The following is a 16,818-nucleotide window of genomic DNA, read 5'->3' on the forward strand; positions in this document are numbered from 1 at the left end:
TGTCTACTTAACCACTTTATGGCACATATTGCAATTTAAAAAATTATAGCCGGTGACCACAAGGCATATCTACTTCAAAAAGAATTGTGTGGATGACATCATTTTCGAGATATGGGCCATCAAACTTGGAGTAAAAATGCATTGTCGTGCCGCTTACTTTTTTTAAGACGCCGTTTTATGCATTGAAGCACAAAAGTAACTGCATCTCCAATGTATTTGTTCGCAAAGTTCGGGAATGAATGTCTAGAAAATGATGTCATCCTGAGAATTCGTTCTAATTGGATCCGCCTTGCGAATTTCCCGGATACAATTTGTAAATTGCAATACGTTCCACAAGAAAATTAGTTAGAACATAATTAATGATTTTTGTTAATTTGTTTATTGTGCATTTCGATTTCACGTGCAAATAGTGTCCGCCTGTGTGAGTAATCCAGCTCAAGGATTCGAATTCTTCTCTCTGCTACAGCTGATCTTTAAATATTACTGAAAGCATTTGCAGAGACGGTGAGGCCGTATAGAATTCTGTGGATGACATCATTTTGTCATCATCAATTCTGTGGATGACATCATACCACTTTGCAAGGAAAACCAGAAAACTCGTGAAGGGAGCATTCTTGGAAGTAAAAAGAAGGATGTAATCACTCCGATAGGAATCCAATTTCCTTCGGAAGGAACGAAATTGAAGGAATGCTTACACAAGCATCGCCACTCTTCTGGATGGGGAATGCTTCAGAGATTAGTCGTGCCTGTTATCGTGATAGTTTGACAATGTGGCGCAATCTTTCAACAATTGCTCACAGCCACATTGAACGCAACACAGCGACAGGTGGCGATCTCTTCCTTGCTTACTGACCTTGTTTGCGCATGCGGTCACTCACGCAGCGCCCCGTTTGTCCCCGTTTAAAGCGCCGTAACGTATTTAGGAATTTAAATAGCTAATTTTTGTTAATTAGTTGAATAAGTGTTCCGTCTTCTCGCGCTAACAATGTCCGCCTCTTCGAATTATCCAGCTTAAAGGACAAGAATTATATCTGCCACAAGCGATTCTTAAAAGTTCCATAAAACTTAAATATGATAACCCCGCATATGGCGCAACAGGGTCATCAGGATAGGAACATCAAAGAAGAAATCAACGCCCCCAGAGATGTACACAACAGCAAAGTGGTAACGTGAAGTTTATTTATTTATTTATTTATTTATTTATTTATTTATTTATTTATTTATTTATTTATTTATTTATCTCCTGCATGCTGCAGCAGCCCGCGTGTGCCGTAGCAGGAGGGGGCGAAAGATAGACAAGATGAGAATACATACCGCCGTGGAGATAATTAAAATCCATCACATAGTGCGAAGGGTAAAGAAATAGGTCACAGTTTCGCCCGAAAGGCGAAGCATCGATTGCGATAGCAATTTAGTGGAAAGCTGTACGAAGTAAGGATGGTCGTTATAAACTTCTAAACATAGACATACTAACTAAATTAGCAAGCATGGTGCAACGCGCGCACAAGCAAACCTCAATACTCGATGACCGCACACACCCGCTGTCAAAACTCTCGAGTGAGAAAGCGCGGCAGCAGCAGCGAGCGAATTGACCTTCGTGCTACGTTTCGGATGAAAAAAAATGGCTGTGGCTTAGCTAAGGTTAAGCACAGGATGCGAAGCATACTAGCCTTTATTTTAACGCGACAGCGTTAAGGAGCTCGTGTCGCAGAAAAGCCGGTGTCGTCGGCGTCGGCTCAGGCGTGCGGCGCTTGCTCAGGCGCACATTTCGTTGTCGCGCCGAACGCTGCGTTGCTCGACGCTCACCGCGTCCGATGCTGGGCGCGTAGTCGCTGCGCCGTAGCAAAGCCACCTAGAAACAGTCTCTGTAGCACGCCGCAACCTTCGCTTCTCATTCCAACGAGCAGCGCTGACTCCAGGAGGCATCTCACCTCGTGAGTGTCTAGCAGAGGCAAGCGCAGCTGCTTATATACCGCCGCGACGGCGCGAATTGGAGCCCCGTTTCTCCTCTGTCGTGACGTCACGGTGTCACGTGGTATTGAAGGCGACACCGCCGCGCCTGAGGAGCTGGGTTGAGCTCTAGTAATATGCTTCGCATAAAAAGCGCGCGGCGGACGGGCTTTCCGCAGATGGCTCTCAAGATGCAGTGCGCCGCAAGAGTCGTCTCACCCTCGCACGCTTTCACTCGCACATACAGCATACGGCGCGCAGCGAAGATTTTATCGCCGTCAGACTTCATACGGAACCTAAAGGCGACGGCAGAAATGCGCCTGGATTGTCTATATATAAAATACTAGATACAAATGGTGCTCAATGTCAACTGCTGCGACAACTGGAGCGTACAGCAGGAACGCACGAGCACAAGCGAACTGTAATGGTACCAACTCGAACAGAATTGAACGTCTTCGACGGCTGGTCAGAACGGTGGTAGCGGCAGTGAGCTAGATTTTTTTTTTTTTTTCGGAGGGGCTCAATGTTTGAGTGGTCCGAACAAACTGTTGTCCCGTTATACAGGGTGCTCCAGCTAACTTTAGCCAGAGTTTAAAAATATGCGGATGCCACGTAGCTGGACAGAACCAAGGTAATGTTGTTTGCCGTCGCTTGGAGATACCCAGATTACTTTTTGCATTCTGCCGCATTACATAATAAGTCTTAATTAATGAATCAACTTCTCAAATATTGTAATTAGATGAAAAGTGTCAATGAGAAAATTGTAGAGCGGCATGAAAAACTCCTCACACAGTTTTCTGTTCCTCAATACGTGCTACATAAAAGTGTTTTTCAAAACGTGAAAGAAGCCCGCAAATACACGCAGGTTTGCCGCGCGACTCCATTCCTCTTGCGGGAAAAGGCACGCTACAAGGGTCAGTGCTTTCCCCCGTACTATTTAACATAGCTATGAACATACTACATACCTCCACTACTGGATGCCATACCGAGAAATTAGGCATGCGCTTTATGCTGATGATCATCACCATCTGGGCCACCATGTGGCTCAGATGGTGAAATACAGGACGCACTACAAGCAGCAGCGGATGTCACTCACCAATATGCACGAGCAGGAGGACTTACGTTCTCAGCTAAAAAAATTAGTACTGCTTATAGTAAAAGAACTCCAAAGGAAACATCACCTACCGCCTGACATCACGGTGACTATCGATAGTGAACCTGTGAATAAGGTAAACAAATTACGGTTACTGGGACTCCACATCCAAGCCAACGCGAAGGCGGCATATAGCCTGACGCTGCTGAAGAAGCAAATTAATCAGGTAGCCCACATGATCCGTAGGGTCACTAACCGCCGCCACGGCCTAAAAGAATCCGACGTCATGTGCATCATACACGCCTTAATCGTAAGCCGCATTACCTATCACGCACCTTACCACCGACTCACCCAAAATCAAACAAACCTGCTAGACATCCTCATACGCACAGCGGTGAAGACGGCGACAGGCCTTCAATCTACACCTCAACAGTGACACTATTACAGCTTGGTTTGCACAACACCATGGTCCAATTAATCGAAGCTCAGAAAGTCAATCAGATCGAAGGATTGAAACGCACATCGACTGGAAGGCACGTACTCGGACAATTACGATACACATGCAACATCAGAGTTTGCCCCACGCGAGCCCCTGTCAATCGCATTAAACAACAGAGAAAACATTAAAGTGGCCCCCAATCCTAGGAATATGCACCCCGAACACCATAAAGGCAGGCGCGCTGCACGTGCAATGGCGCTGCACCGAGCATACGGCAACGACCGCGACAGATGCCGTGCACAGAGGACCGATACAGTCGCCACGTGTTACTCCGACAAGCGGTAGCGGTGGCCGACTGAAAGGGCGAAGCAGTATTATCAGCCACAATACGGACCGACAACTGCACGAAAGCGGAAGAATGTGCTATAGCTCTCGCCATCAGCGCTGAACCCCCAGATATTCTTACAGATTCCCAGCAAGCACGTTGAAACTATACGCACAAGGCCGGATTTCTCCGATGGCTCATAAATTGCTACACAAAAACCAACATATCCAACTAGTTCACCTAGTTTGGACACATGGGCATTATAATGTTTGGGGTCGGGCATAAAATGGATGGTAGCTGGCCCATGCCGTCGTCCAACTCATCCATGCTGAGCACGTTGTTGAAGGGAAGGACTCGTTCTCATCGAGAACAAGGAATATGGGATTTATTTACAGTATCTACATGAGAATGCTACAGTTCATCAGTCTAGCATGACTGAAAAAGGAATGCACTCCCAGCAGTCGCGCCACAACTGCTTATAAACACCCTGTCCTCCCTAGATCCCTAAGTTAGCGAAAACGGCCGTTCGACCAAACGGAGCGTCAGAAGTCATCGTAGCCGACCCGCCTTTGCGGGGGAGGGTTTACGCGCTCACCAGTGGCGTAGCCAGAAATATCGTTCGGGGAGGGCTCACATTGCAGCTCGGCCTCATCCTTAAGAGGAAACTTTAGGTCGGATGCTCCTATCTAAATACATGTAGAAGGAGAATTCGTTTTTCTCCGCAACCACTGCATTAAATTTGACGAAGTTTATCGCATTTAAAAGGAAAACTTAAATTCTAGTGACTGTTTGTTTCGAATTATCGATTTAGGTCGTCAACATTTTATTGAAAAGCGGCAAGAATAAAAAATTTTCGGAAAACTAAACAATGAAGTTTACAACTCTGTAAATCAGCAATGAAAATTGGTATCACAATTCTGTGAATTGCATCTATTAGTACATCTACAACGGACAATATTGATATGTTACACATGAATCTAAAAAAAAAATACGTATTATGGAAATACGGCTTTTGCAGAACCTTTGTACATCGTAATCAATTCACGTAAGATACAAATTGACATATCGAATTTGTCCGCTTTTAATGGTCTAATGGATGCCGTTTACAGAACCGCGATATCTGTTCTTGATGCAGAGCTAATAATTTGTAAACTTCGTGCTTCTAATTTTTTTTTGAACTTTCGAATTTTTCTAAAATTTTTAACAAAGTTCAGGCCCTAAATCGAAATTCCGTTTCCAACAGACACCAGGATTCAACTTCCTCACTCAAATGCAAGAAATTTCATTAAATGCGATCCAGGGGTTATCTCAGAAAAGTGTTTCTGCGTCTTGCATGTATTTGAATAGGCCGCGTCCGAGTTGGGCCCGAGCTAAAGCTTCCTCTTAAATAATTTGTCTAGGGATCAAATACATGAATAACAACTGCATTGCCATTGCCAAAGATGCTGCAAACGAATTTTTGAACGCTACGCACTGTCAATACAAGTAAAATACGTATTTTTTTCATAAAAGAATGTACTCGTATGTGCCAAAAATTGTGCCCAACATAACTTATATCAACGCTTCCATGTTTTTGTCTGTTTAATGAGTAAATAAAATATCAGACGAACTTTAGAACTACATCAGTTCGAAACCAGCAAAGCAGTGCATTCCGCTGAAATGGAAAATGCAAAGGCCATGAAATGAACAAGTTGAGGACAAATATGTTAAAGAAACTTTGTCATTCAAGATCCTTGTTTACATTCTTGTACATATGCAATGGCCAGTGAAAAATCTCAATGACGGTGTCATTTGTTCCAATGTATTACTCAGGAGAAGCTGTCACCGGTCGTGTATCGTGAGTAATTGCACCGAAATTATAGTCGCAACAGAGAGCACGTATAAGAAGCAGTTCTGCAAAATATATGAGGGCGAGTCAAATGAAAGTGAGCCAATGCGAACATATGACAAATGGGGTACTTTATTTAAAAGTAGCCTCCATGAGCATTCAGGCATTTGTCCCATTGACTAACGAGTCGCGCGATTCCCGTCTCATAAAGCTCCTTGGGTTGCTGCTTCAAAAAGTCTGCAACTGACCCTTTCACGTCATCGTCCGACACGAATCTGGTTCCCTTGAGCTGTTTTTTCGCTAGCCCCAAAATGTGGAAGTCGCAAGGCAACAGGTCTGAGCTGTATGGCGGACGTTGCAGCGTTTGCCGCTTGAACTTTGCCAGTTTTGTATTAACCACATCAGCGACGTGAGGGCGGGTGTTGTCGTGGAACAAGATGACCCCATTCGACAATTTTCCACGTAGTTTGTTCTTGATTGCGACACGCAGCCGATCCGACTTTTCACAATATCGGAAACAATTGATAGTCTCTCAAGATTTAGCAAATTCTGTCAGTAATGGCCCCTGACGATCGAAAAAAAAGTCAACACCTTTCCGGCGGAAATGACGGCCTTTGCTTTCTTTGGGGGTGGTGAATTCGAATGTTTCCACTGTAAGCTTTGCCGTCGTGTTTCAGGCTCGTAATAGTGGCACCATGGTTCGGCCCCGATCACAATTGCAGACAAGAAGTCGTCGCCCTCATTGTCATACCAGATCAGATGAGTCAAGGAAGCGCCGAAATTCTCCGTCTTCTGGCGGTGGTTCAAAATCTTGGGCATCCATAGCGCACAGAAGCGCCGATAACCGAGATGTTAATGAATTATGGCGTGAACCGAACCGTTACTGATGTCCACACGCTCTGCCAAATCATCGATGCTTATCCTCCGTTCTTGTCTCATCAGCTCATCAACCTTTGCCATTTTGTTAGGAGTGATTGCACGATGGCTTTGGCCCGGTCTCAGATCGTCTTTGCAACTTTCTCGTCCTTCTTTGAACCGTTTCCTCCAACGCTTCACAGTGGCCAATGAAATTCAATGTTCAGTGTACACGGCAGCCATACGGCGACTAATTTCTTTTTGGGAAACACCTTCTGCTGTCAAAAACCTCACGGCAACATGCTGCTCAACTTCTGGAGCGTCCATTACGTCACGCAACCAAGTTCAACCCAGTGTATGGGAGCATTAAAGAACACTTATCCTCACACCTGCGTGTCACTTGTGTAAATGAGAGAGAGAGAGAGAGAGAGTGAAGAGGAAAGGCAGGGAGATTAACCAGATATCAGTCTCCGGTTTCCAACCCTACACTGGGGATGGGAGATATAGGGGTTAGAAAGACGACAGAGAGGAAAACGCTAAAAAAAACAAAAAAGAAACACGCACATATGCAGCCACACACACAAAAGTCGTTCCAGTTAAAGACGATCGCAACGGCCGGTCGATCGCAAAAAGCACAATAGCGCTTGTACGGTCTTTTTCTGTGACGTTAGGTCCCTTCGATGGTGTGGAATACTTTTTTTTCCGATAGCAGTTGGTCGTCCAGCTGGTCAAGTTCGTGGCGAAAGCATTCCCTCTGTGGACTGTACTGCGGGCAGGCGCACAAAATATGGTCAGTTGATTCTTCATGGCCGCAGTGGTCACTGGTTGGGGTGTCGGTCATCCCTATATGCGGAACGCATAGGCTTTGGTAAAGGCAACGCCCAACCACAGTCGATGAAAAAGCGTGGCGTCTCTATGGCGAAGCTGTGATGGCGCTCGAAGACTTAATGTTGGATCAAGTGAGTACAGAGAGATGTCTGTGCTAGGCGCGTGCCTCGCAGATAATGAACCGAACCATTATTGCGCGGGGTGGGTAGGCTCACTTTTATTTGACTCGCCCTCATACATTAGAAATGCGAATATACAATGGAATATACAAATGCGAAGATACAGCTTGATAACGGGAAAGAACGTGCCACTGGAAACAAAGCTCACTGTACGTATACACAAAACCTCGCAACAAGATATATAAACATACGTATTAGTCTCCAATAAATCTACGTATCTGAGAAAAGAGTCTAAGTATATAATGCGTCAAACAAGGCAAATAAACATGTTGCGCAATCACAGGTTCTCAGAATCCTAGATCTCGTCCCGATTCCATCCACTCCCCCCGATGTATCGCACGCGACGGAAGGCGGCGCGCTTGCTCCTCACTTTTCTCCCTTGCGCACACAAGACTGAGCCGCCATCGTCGGCTCAGCCATCACGCCCCCCCCCCCCCTTCCCACGCTTTCACTGGCATAAATATGGCCTCGAGCTCCACCACTGGAAAAGCTGGCGCCACCGTCGGCGTGATGTGCTAAGAGGGATCACGTGGACATAGCGGCCGCGTCGGCTGCTTCGGGCGCGCCGAAGCGAGCTGAAAACGAGTTTAAATTCCCTCGTACGCTGCTGTCCTCATTTAGTGGCGAAATTTTCCCGCTTCGAGTGTCTCCTTCACAACGCTTCAAAGCACTACAATAGGTAGTGGCTGCCTTTGAAGGCGCGCAACATGGTCGGCTACTGCTCGGTGCCGCAGGGCCGGACGCACGTAACGGAGGCCGGTGTCAGCCTTATTCACACGTAGCCGCAGGACAAGAAGCTGCGTAAAGCTTGGCTCGCGAAACATAAAACCGGCAAACAGTCATCGGCTACAACTCGGGAATGCAGCAAGCTCAGACGCGAGGAAGATTCAGAAAACGCGCACTGAGACGCTCGCCCGAGTCCGCTATCCGACTAATGTCATGACGGTTTGGTCTATGAACTTGTCGATGCTATAGATACTGGCAAGTTCAGTGGAGTGGAAAGGCAGCGGTTAGAAGTACATTTAAAAAAATCATGGCATATGGTCATGTTTATGTTATGAATTAATGCATTGGATTACAAAAAAGGAGCAGCGGGAAATTGCACGCTGAGAACACCGATAAACATACAGTGCGACGCAACTCGAGGAATAATATTGAAAGGTCAAAGAATTTAGAAGAAAGAAAGATTGAATCGTCGCGACGGCATATTACAGTCCCCGTAGGCGTCGAAGTCTCTACAATGAAATTATTTTTTAACAGCTCTGATAGCGCCCACGCAACAATGGTTGCTTGTATACTGTCAAATGCTCATATTCTGCGGCCTAAAGCTCATGGCACGCTGAGAAAACGCGCGCGCGGTGAAATCAAAACAGTGCGCGGACAAGCATGCAGACACGCAGTCGGTCGCTGCGAATCTGCGCGATCGCGCTGCATTGAGGCTTCGTTCTATTACGCTCCATTTAGTTATACAAACACTATAAGAACCTATTTCACATAGTTTGCTCTCGGCGTTTACCTACCTTTCACGCAAGAAGCCGGTTCGGGAGACTCCATCGCGGCAACCGCGCGCAGTGGCGTTCACTGTACGTATTCGGTAAAGAGATAGCGTCTGTAAACGATTGTGTGCTTTCAGTTTGCCCAAGATTATTATTTAGACACTAAGAAACTTCTCTCGTTTCGAAAGTACTTACAAAAATGTCCGGGAGAGCTCGCGCGTGGTGTTTTCAGTGACCGCTGACAGCAAAACCTATGAGGAGCGTGCCACGTGATCCCTCATACTACGCCAGCGAGGCGCTTCCGATAGATGGCGACTTCGTAACTCCTCGCCGCCAATACAGCTTGCGGAGCGCGGTCACGATGTTATCGCCTTTGGACTTTATACGAAACATGAGGGCGATGGCGATGACAGGAACGCACCTGGAGTGTCCATATATTTGCTATCGCAATAATATAATAAGAGTATCGGGCAACTGAAGCGTCCCATGGCCCATTACTTTCCGCAAAAGAAGTAACAAAATCGAACTTTCACCATGCGACAATTCGCTGCGCCGCAACAATGTTTTTTTTTTCCTTTTTTTGGGGCAGGGACACCGAAATGAAAAAAAAAAACGCAAAGGCAAGTATGTTCGTCAACAATCGAATGCCTACCTTGGGTACATAATGTGGCTACCAAAGGAATATCGAAGAAAACGCGAGACGCTTGGTCCACCGAGAACCACGCGCATACTGCTCGGTATGCTACACCGGCGATTCAAGACTTTCTGGAGAGGTTGCATTCAAGCGAACGCGGTGCAATCCGTTGAGTCCCCACAGTGATGGCGGCAGCGACCATTGTTTCGTTTTCTCGTCTGATAGCTAGAAAGCGTACTAAACTCTGCCAGGAGAAAATGCACTCGGCCAGAAAAAACCGAACCCACACCGAAGTATGCCGCGTGGTGGTCGGGGCAACACGAGAAAAACGTATGCGCTCTGGCTGGCTCTGGCAGTTCGCAGGTAGGGTAACGAGAACAAAAAAATTGAAGCGGCTTAATGTGTCCTCGCAAATAAAAATCAAAGTAGAAAAAATAAATGAGAACGTAGTTACCTTGGCTGGCTTTAGTGTCTACACATGGATGCTTTGGCGCAGGTGAAAAAACAATGTTGATATTTTTTTTTTTTTTATGTGACATGACAGCACGAATGAACCACCACAACGCTTAGTCTCATCGGACATCGCTGCGGGCTTTGTCAACTTGTCTGATAGTGTGTTGATTTGGCTTGTCTTGTTGTATGTTCCGATGTCAGACATTGGAAAAGTCAATCCACCTTTGGCGTCAAATATTTATACGAGCATTAAACCCACAACGTTCCGCAATTGAAAATCTAATGCACATGTTTGGAAATGTCAATGCACCTTTCACATGAAAATTTTCTGAGAACTTTATTCCCATAAAGTTCCGGAATCGACATCCACGAGCTCCGTAGATTCCATGATAGAGTGTTATTCCGCGGCGAGCCCGTTCACGACCAAAACGCCCTTGAAACTTTGTACTCGGATGGGACTGCTTGCGTTATGTGACTCCCGGTGCATAGGTGTTGCCACCAAGCCGCCAGAGCTCCGCCACTAAAACTACTTCTCGACGGAGAACCCATCCGAAAAGCCCAGTAAATAAGAGTGCTCGGAATGCTTATACAGGAAATGGGCAGTGCCGGCATCGTCCTACCAAAACTCAAGCGCACGGTGCGCAGTGTTACTAGCCTCATTAACAGAATCGCACGTAGCAGAGAGGGAATGACGGAGACGGACACTATGAAACTAGTGCCGGTCTTCGTCATAAGCAGAATCACCTACGCTCTCCCTTTCCAAGCCGCCCGACAAACCGAAATCGACCAAGCAAATCGACTGATCCAGATTGCCTACAAGGCGGCAGTCGGCCTGCCCGGAAACACGAGCACAGACCGCCTCAGCGAGCTGGTTATGACGAACACATACGAAGAACTCGCCGCGGCAACATTCATGGCCCGGCGCGAAAGACTCAACTCAACACCCCAGGGGCGCTCCGTGTTAACCCGACTATACGCTACCCCTATCACCACAGTTATGCGGAGACGAGACGACCCTTATGCCGCCTGACCTACGAGCAAGAATCCACGTGGACACCATCCCACATCACATGAACCTTTACTACCATGCGGAACGGCGACAAGCCCAAACAGCCATCTTGCGCAAAAGGCAATAAGCCTCTTTTATGTCCACTGCAGGGCTATGGCGATCTCCAATTACGTACCCTTGTCCTGCGCCAACCGGTTCCAACTAGTGCGCGCGAATTTCATAATTTTATCGCCCCACCTAGTCTTCCCCGCTCCCCCCCCCCCCCCCCCTTCTGTACAACTGTACAGCTGTTCAAGAGGATGCTTCAAATAGTTCGTGTGGCGAACGCGCAGCGAAAGGAGAACAAGAACACAAAGGACCTGCGCATCGAGGAATGAACAGGAAAGGAAGCGCCGCTGCTTTTTTGAAGGAGCTTGAGTGCAAAAAACAACGTGTTGGCTAACGCCGAGATGCAGTTGTCCCTCGTCCAAACGAAAACACACTTTTTAGAGCAGTGAAATACAACACTGAGGCGTTGGGCGCGCGCTCAGGGTATGTCAAAACAGTTGAGGTTGACTTACCAGCTGTTGCGAGAGAATCTCACTTATGACTCTTACGTGCTTCATACCAATGAGTTTGCTATCAGCTTATAGAGATAGCTCATATTCGAAAATATTTGCTTCGGTATGCATCTCCTTTTTATTCGTATTTCAGAATGTTCGACTCCATTTGCAATGGGTTTTACCATTTATTTCGAAGATATTTTATTCACTGTGAATTTTATTAATCCCTCCCTTCTGTTTTCTTTCGGAATAAAACAAACGCTACTTTTTACTATTCAAACTAGATTAAGTCGTCTTTTTTTTTTATCATGCGTACTAGAGAGTGACAGCCTCGAGTGACCAGGTGTCAGCCCGTCTTGACATAAAACAAAGTTCTCTGTCACTAAGGGAATTTTGCAAAGGAACTCAGAACACCTGGAAAATTCGGGGAATTTCGAAATGTCAACTTGGTAGACACCCTGAACATCATCGGCAAACCGAAGGTTGTAGAGATATTCGCCGTCGATCCTTACTCCTAAGCCTTCCCAGTTTAATAGCTTGAATACTTCTTTCAACATGCAGTGAATAGCATTGGAGAGATTGTGTCTCCTTGTCTGACCCCTTTCTTTATAGGTATCTTCCTACCTTCTTGCGTAGAATTGAGGTAGCTGCGGAATCTCTGTACATATTTTCCAAGGTAGTTACGTAAGCTGCTTGTTTTCCTTGATTATGCAAATGCCTCTATGACTGCTGGTATCTTTACTGAATCAAATTCCTTTTCGTAATCTATAAAAGCCATATAGAGAGGCTGATTGTACTCGGCGGATTTCTCGATTACCTGATTAACGACATGGATGTGATCCATTGTAGAGTATCCCTTCCTGAAGCTAGCCTGTTGCCTTGGTTGGCTAAAGTCCAGTGTTACCCTTATCAAATGCAAATTATCCTGGTGAATATTTTATGTAATACTGGCAGGAAGCTAATGGGCCTATAATTTTTCAATTCTTTAACGTCTCCGTTTTTGTGGATTTGTATAATGTTTACATTTTTCCAATTCTCTAGGGCCCTTGAAGTCGATAGATACTTCCTATAGAGAGCCGCCAGTTTTCCAAGCATTATGTCTCCTCCATCTTTGATTAAATCGACTGTTATTCCATCTACTCCTGCCGCTCTTCCCTTTTTCATGTCTTGCAAGGCCGCGGATTCTGACCTCATCGCTAACTATAGAAGGAGTTTATGTATACTGTTCATTACTGCTTCGAATGGAGGTATCCTGACTCCTCTGGGTACTGTACAGGTCAGTATAGAATTCTTCCACTGCTTTTACTATACCTTCGAGATTGCTGATATTACCCTGCTTATCTTTCAGTGCATACATCTTGGTTTGTCCTATGCCAAGTTTCCTTCTCACTCATCGCATCATCATCATCATTATCATCATCATCATCAGCCTAGTTACGCCCACTACAGGGCAAAGGCCTCTCCCATACTTCTCCAACAACCCCGGTCATGTACTAATTGTGGCCATGTCGTCCCTGCAAACTTCTTAATCTCATCCGCCCACCTAACTTTCTGCCGCCCCCTGCTACGCTTCCCTTCCCTTGGAATCCAGTCCGTAAACCTTAATGAACATCGGTTATCTTCTCTCCTCATTACATGTCCTGCCCATGCCCATTTCTTTTTTTTGATTTCAACTAAGATGTCATTAACTCGCGTTTGTTCCCTCACCCAATCTGCTCTTTTCTTATCCCTTAACGTTACACTTATCATTCTTCTTTCCACAGCTCGTTGCGTCGTCCTCAATTTGAGTAGAACCCTTTTCGTAAGCCTCCAGGTTTCTGCCCCGTAGGTGAGTACTGGTAAGACACAGCTATCTCATCTCAGGCTGCATCCATTTCTTACGGCTTCTTCAGTCTTTCTCACGTTATAGTTTCAAATATCACCTATTTTCACCTTGTTGATCAGTTTTGACAGTTCCGCGAATTCTATCTTATCTCTTGAGTTGGACACTTTCATTCTTTGTCGTTTCTTTATTAGGTCCTTTGTTACTGGGCCGAGCTTGCCTACGGTTGCCTTGGTGCCTTGCCTCCATTTGCTGCCTCTGAAGCCAGCCTAGATACGGTTTAATTCATTACTTCTATGTCATCTTCATCTCTCTGTTCTAAGGCTGCATATTTGTTTGCAAGTACCAGCATGAATTTGTCTGCTTTTACGCTTACTACCTCTCGGTTGACCTGTTTCTTCTGGGCCAATATTACTCTTTCTCTCTTCAAATTGAGGTGAATATTAGCCCTCATTAACCTATGATCACTGCACTTTACCCCACCTATCACTTCTACATCCTGCACCATGCTGGGATCGGCAGAAAGTACGAAATCAATTTCATTTCTTGTTTCACCATTAAGGCTTTTCCTGGTACACTAATCTGTTGCTACGTTTCCTGAAAAAAAGGTGTTCATTATTGAAAGCTTATTCCTTTCTGCGAATTCTACCAGCATCTCTCCTCTAGCGTTCCTAGAATCGACGTCATAGTTGCCAATTGCTTGTTCACCAGCCTACTTTTTCCCCACTTTTGCATTGAAGTCGCCCATTACTACAGTATGCTGAGTGTGCACTTTTCGCATCGCTAATTAAACATTGGGTATTTATGTATGTATACAAAAAATTATATATATATATATATATATATATATATATATATATATATATATATATATATATATATATATATATATATATATATATATATATATATATGAGAGAGAGAGAGAGGAGTGACTGCTCCCCGCTGTAAAAATAGTTGGTACGCCATTGATTCGATGTGACCATTCTACGTGAGCTTAGGCGATATAGTAACGCCGAGATATTTGTATGAGGATACTACTTCCCAGAGACAGCTCTCAATGTAGTATGCAGTCAATGAATTAGCAGACCGAGTTACGGGCATTACTTTACATGTATTAGTGTTTAATTCCATGCACCAAGTTTTACACCAAAGGGACACAGCATCACGATCGGATTGTAGTATTGTCGTTGGGCCCAATTATTGGGCTCGAAATATTACGCACTTGTCCGCGAACACGTGGATATGTCAAGAAACACAGCAAGGTCATTGATTTAGATTAGGACAGTCGTTCATTTAGATTAGGAAGAGGAGGAGGCCAAGTACAGATCCTTGTGCTACACCTGCTGACATAACGATCTGCACAGGCATTCGAACAATGTGGCGTTACAAAGCTTGCATAAAAATGAGAAAATTTTGGGATTTCTGAAAGAATCAGCAGGCTAGAATGGCCTAGAATACTGATCAGGCATGCCCACATGCGAAGAACCCGCCATGCCACTCCAGCAAGAGTAGTAAAGCGGCGTTTGCCCCCGCGAGTTCCTCTATCTCTGCTACGCGTCATAAACAAAAATTAAAAGTGCTTCAAAGTACTCGCCATTACACTTAATACCTTTGTCGAATCTGCGATCCCACCTTCGTAACATCTTTCAAACTCTGCTTTGATGGTCGATAGCTCCTTTCTCATTTTTTTTCACCTCTTCTACGTCGTGAAATCGCAGTCCTTTCATGTTCTTCATTCGAGGAAATCAAAAAAGGTCGCACCGAGCGAAATCAGGTGAGTAAGGGGCCTGGGGCAAGGGAGTCATGCTATTTTTTGTCAAAAACTGGCACACTGAGATGGCTGCGTGAGCTGGTGCATTGTCGTGGTGGAAAAACCAGTCCCCCCGACCTACATAACTCATGCCTTTTTTGTCGCACACTGTTACGCAGTCTCTTCAGCGCCTGCAAATAAAAAGCTTGATTAAGAGCGCGGACCTTGTAAGCAGTGTTTGACATCGCTGTTAACAGTTTGTGCGGCATCTTTCCCGAGCAAGAAACGAAAGAAATCACTGTACCCGTGCAATAAACTCGAAACGAATGGCGCGACGTAACAGGCTCCCTTTAGGGAGCCCCATATGGTTTCTAAATAAATACCCTAGAGGGAAATGTGGCGCTAGTGTCTACGGGGGCTCTCATAAGCGTTGCCTCAATTTACATAGAAATGATGGGAAGTACAGGCTTCGGAGTGACTTCTATATCTTTAGACTAGTGGCATTTAATTTTTTTGATTGTGGCGCAGTAAACGAAGCTATACTCAAGTATTATCGCGTTAAATGTAATTTTATTTCTGAAATATGTTACATAATGTACAACACGTTACATTAACATTGTATGACTTTGAGATGGAAGCACGGTTTACTATGGTTTATCACCAGGACACACCAGGGTATGTATGCATCTTGTGCGATTCTGTTCCCGATTTGACACCAGAGAATAATAATTTATTTATTTTTGCAACAGCAATAACAGCCGTGCATGTACTTATATAAAGATACTCATCAAGTATTTATGGAAATAAAAATGGTGTATTGTGAGAAAGTGTTGCGCCCTTGAGAGGAAATTGCTACAAGTGTCGTCTGCTACTACGCCTGCTCGCTGCAAACGCGATACTTTTCTCGTAGACGACAGGCACTTGCGAACTCTCTTACTCTTTAGAAAGGCTGCGTCGGCTGTCATGATTGCTGAACGTCTTCAAGTACTTTTAAGCACATATGCTACAGTGCTATCCAGGACGCTAATGGCCTCCTACGAGTATGCTTCATTATATTTTATATTGACGTACCGCTAACGAAGCGTTATGGCGTGGCTTTGCACTTACACATCTTGCGACACTAGACTACAGCCAGGAAGCAGCAACCTTTCCTACCACAGGTAAGTTTGTGTTCTCAATGTCCTAAAACACGCATTTCAATGAGCACATAAACGAGCAATGCATAATAAAGCCCTCAATAAAATTTGAGTTTCAAGCCACAAGAAGTACAACTGTCTATGTCTTGTATCAGTAGTGCCTTCTTTTTCCTATTCTGAAGTTTCATAAAGCACGTAACGCTGCAGCGCCAATCTAATAACACACCTAACAAACCAAGGTCCAAACGGTCAAAACATGTTCTTACAACGTTTACAATGCCGTCGCTTTCTCGTCAGTGCTTCGACACCACACCCCAACACAAACATCGTCCCAGCCGCTTGTCCAGCGCGCTATCGCCACTTCGAGCAACAGAACAAAGGCAGAGAGTTTTGCGTTGCACTGTCCCACTGCAGGTTATAGCAATTGAGCTTGGAGCGAAACCAAAACTGCCAAAAAATAATTGTAGACTAGTTTG

General features: G+C 45.2%; 1 protein-coding gene across 1 annotated transcript in view; it reads right to left on the bottom strand.

The window, feature by feature from the left end:
• Positions 1–15,447, bottom strand: part of LOC135917626 (extracellular matrix organizing protein FRAS1-like) — an 83,345-nt gene extending 67,898 nt beyond the window's left edge. Inside the window, exon 1 of the mRNA XM_070522711.1 lies at positions 15,431–15,447. The gene's annotated coding sequence lies outside the window, so the exon portion shown is untranslated. The remainder of the gene's footprint in view (positions 1–15,430) is intronic.
• Between the last annotated feature and the right edge of the window lie 1,371 nt (positions 15,448–16,818).

The sequence above is a fragment of the Dermacentor albipictus genome, chromosome 1, assembly GCF_038994185.2.
Source record: "Dermacentor albipictus isolate Rhodes 1998 colony chromosome 1, USDA_Dalb.pri_finalv2, whole genome shotgun sequence".
NCBI lineage: Eukaryota > Metazoa > Arthropoda > Arachnida > Ixodida > Ixodidae > Dermacentor > Dermacentor albipictus.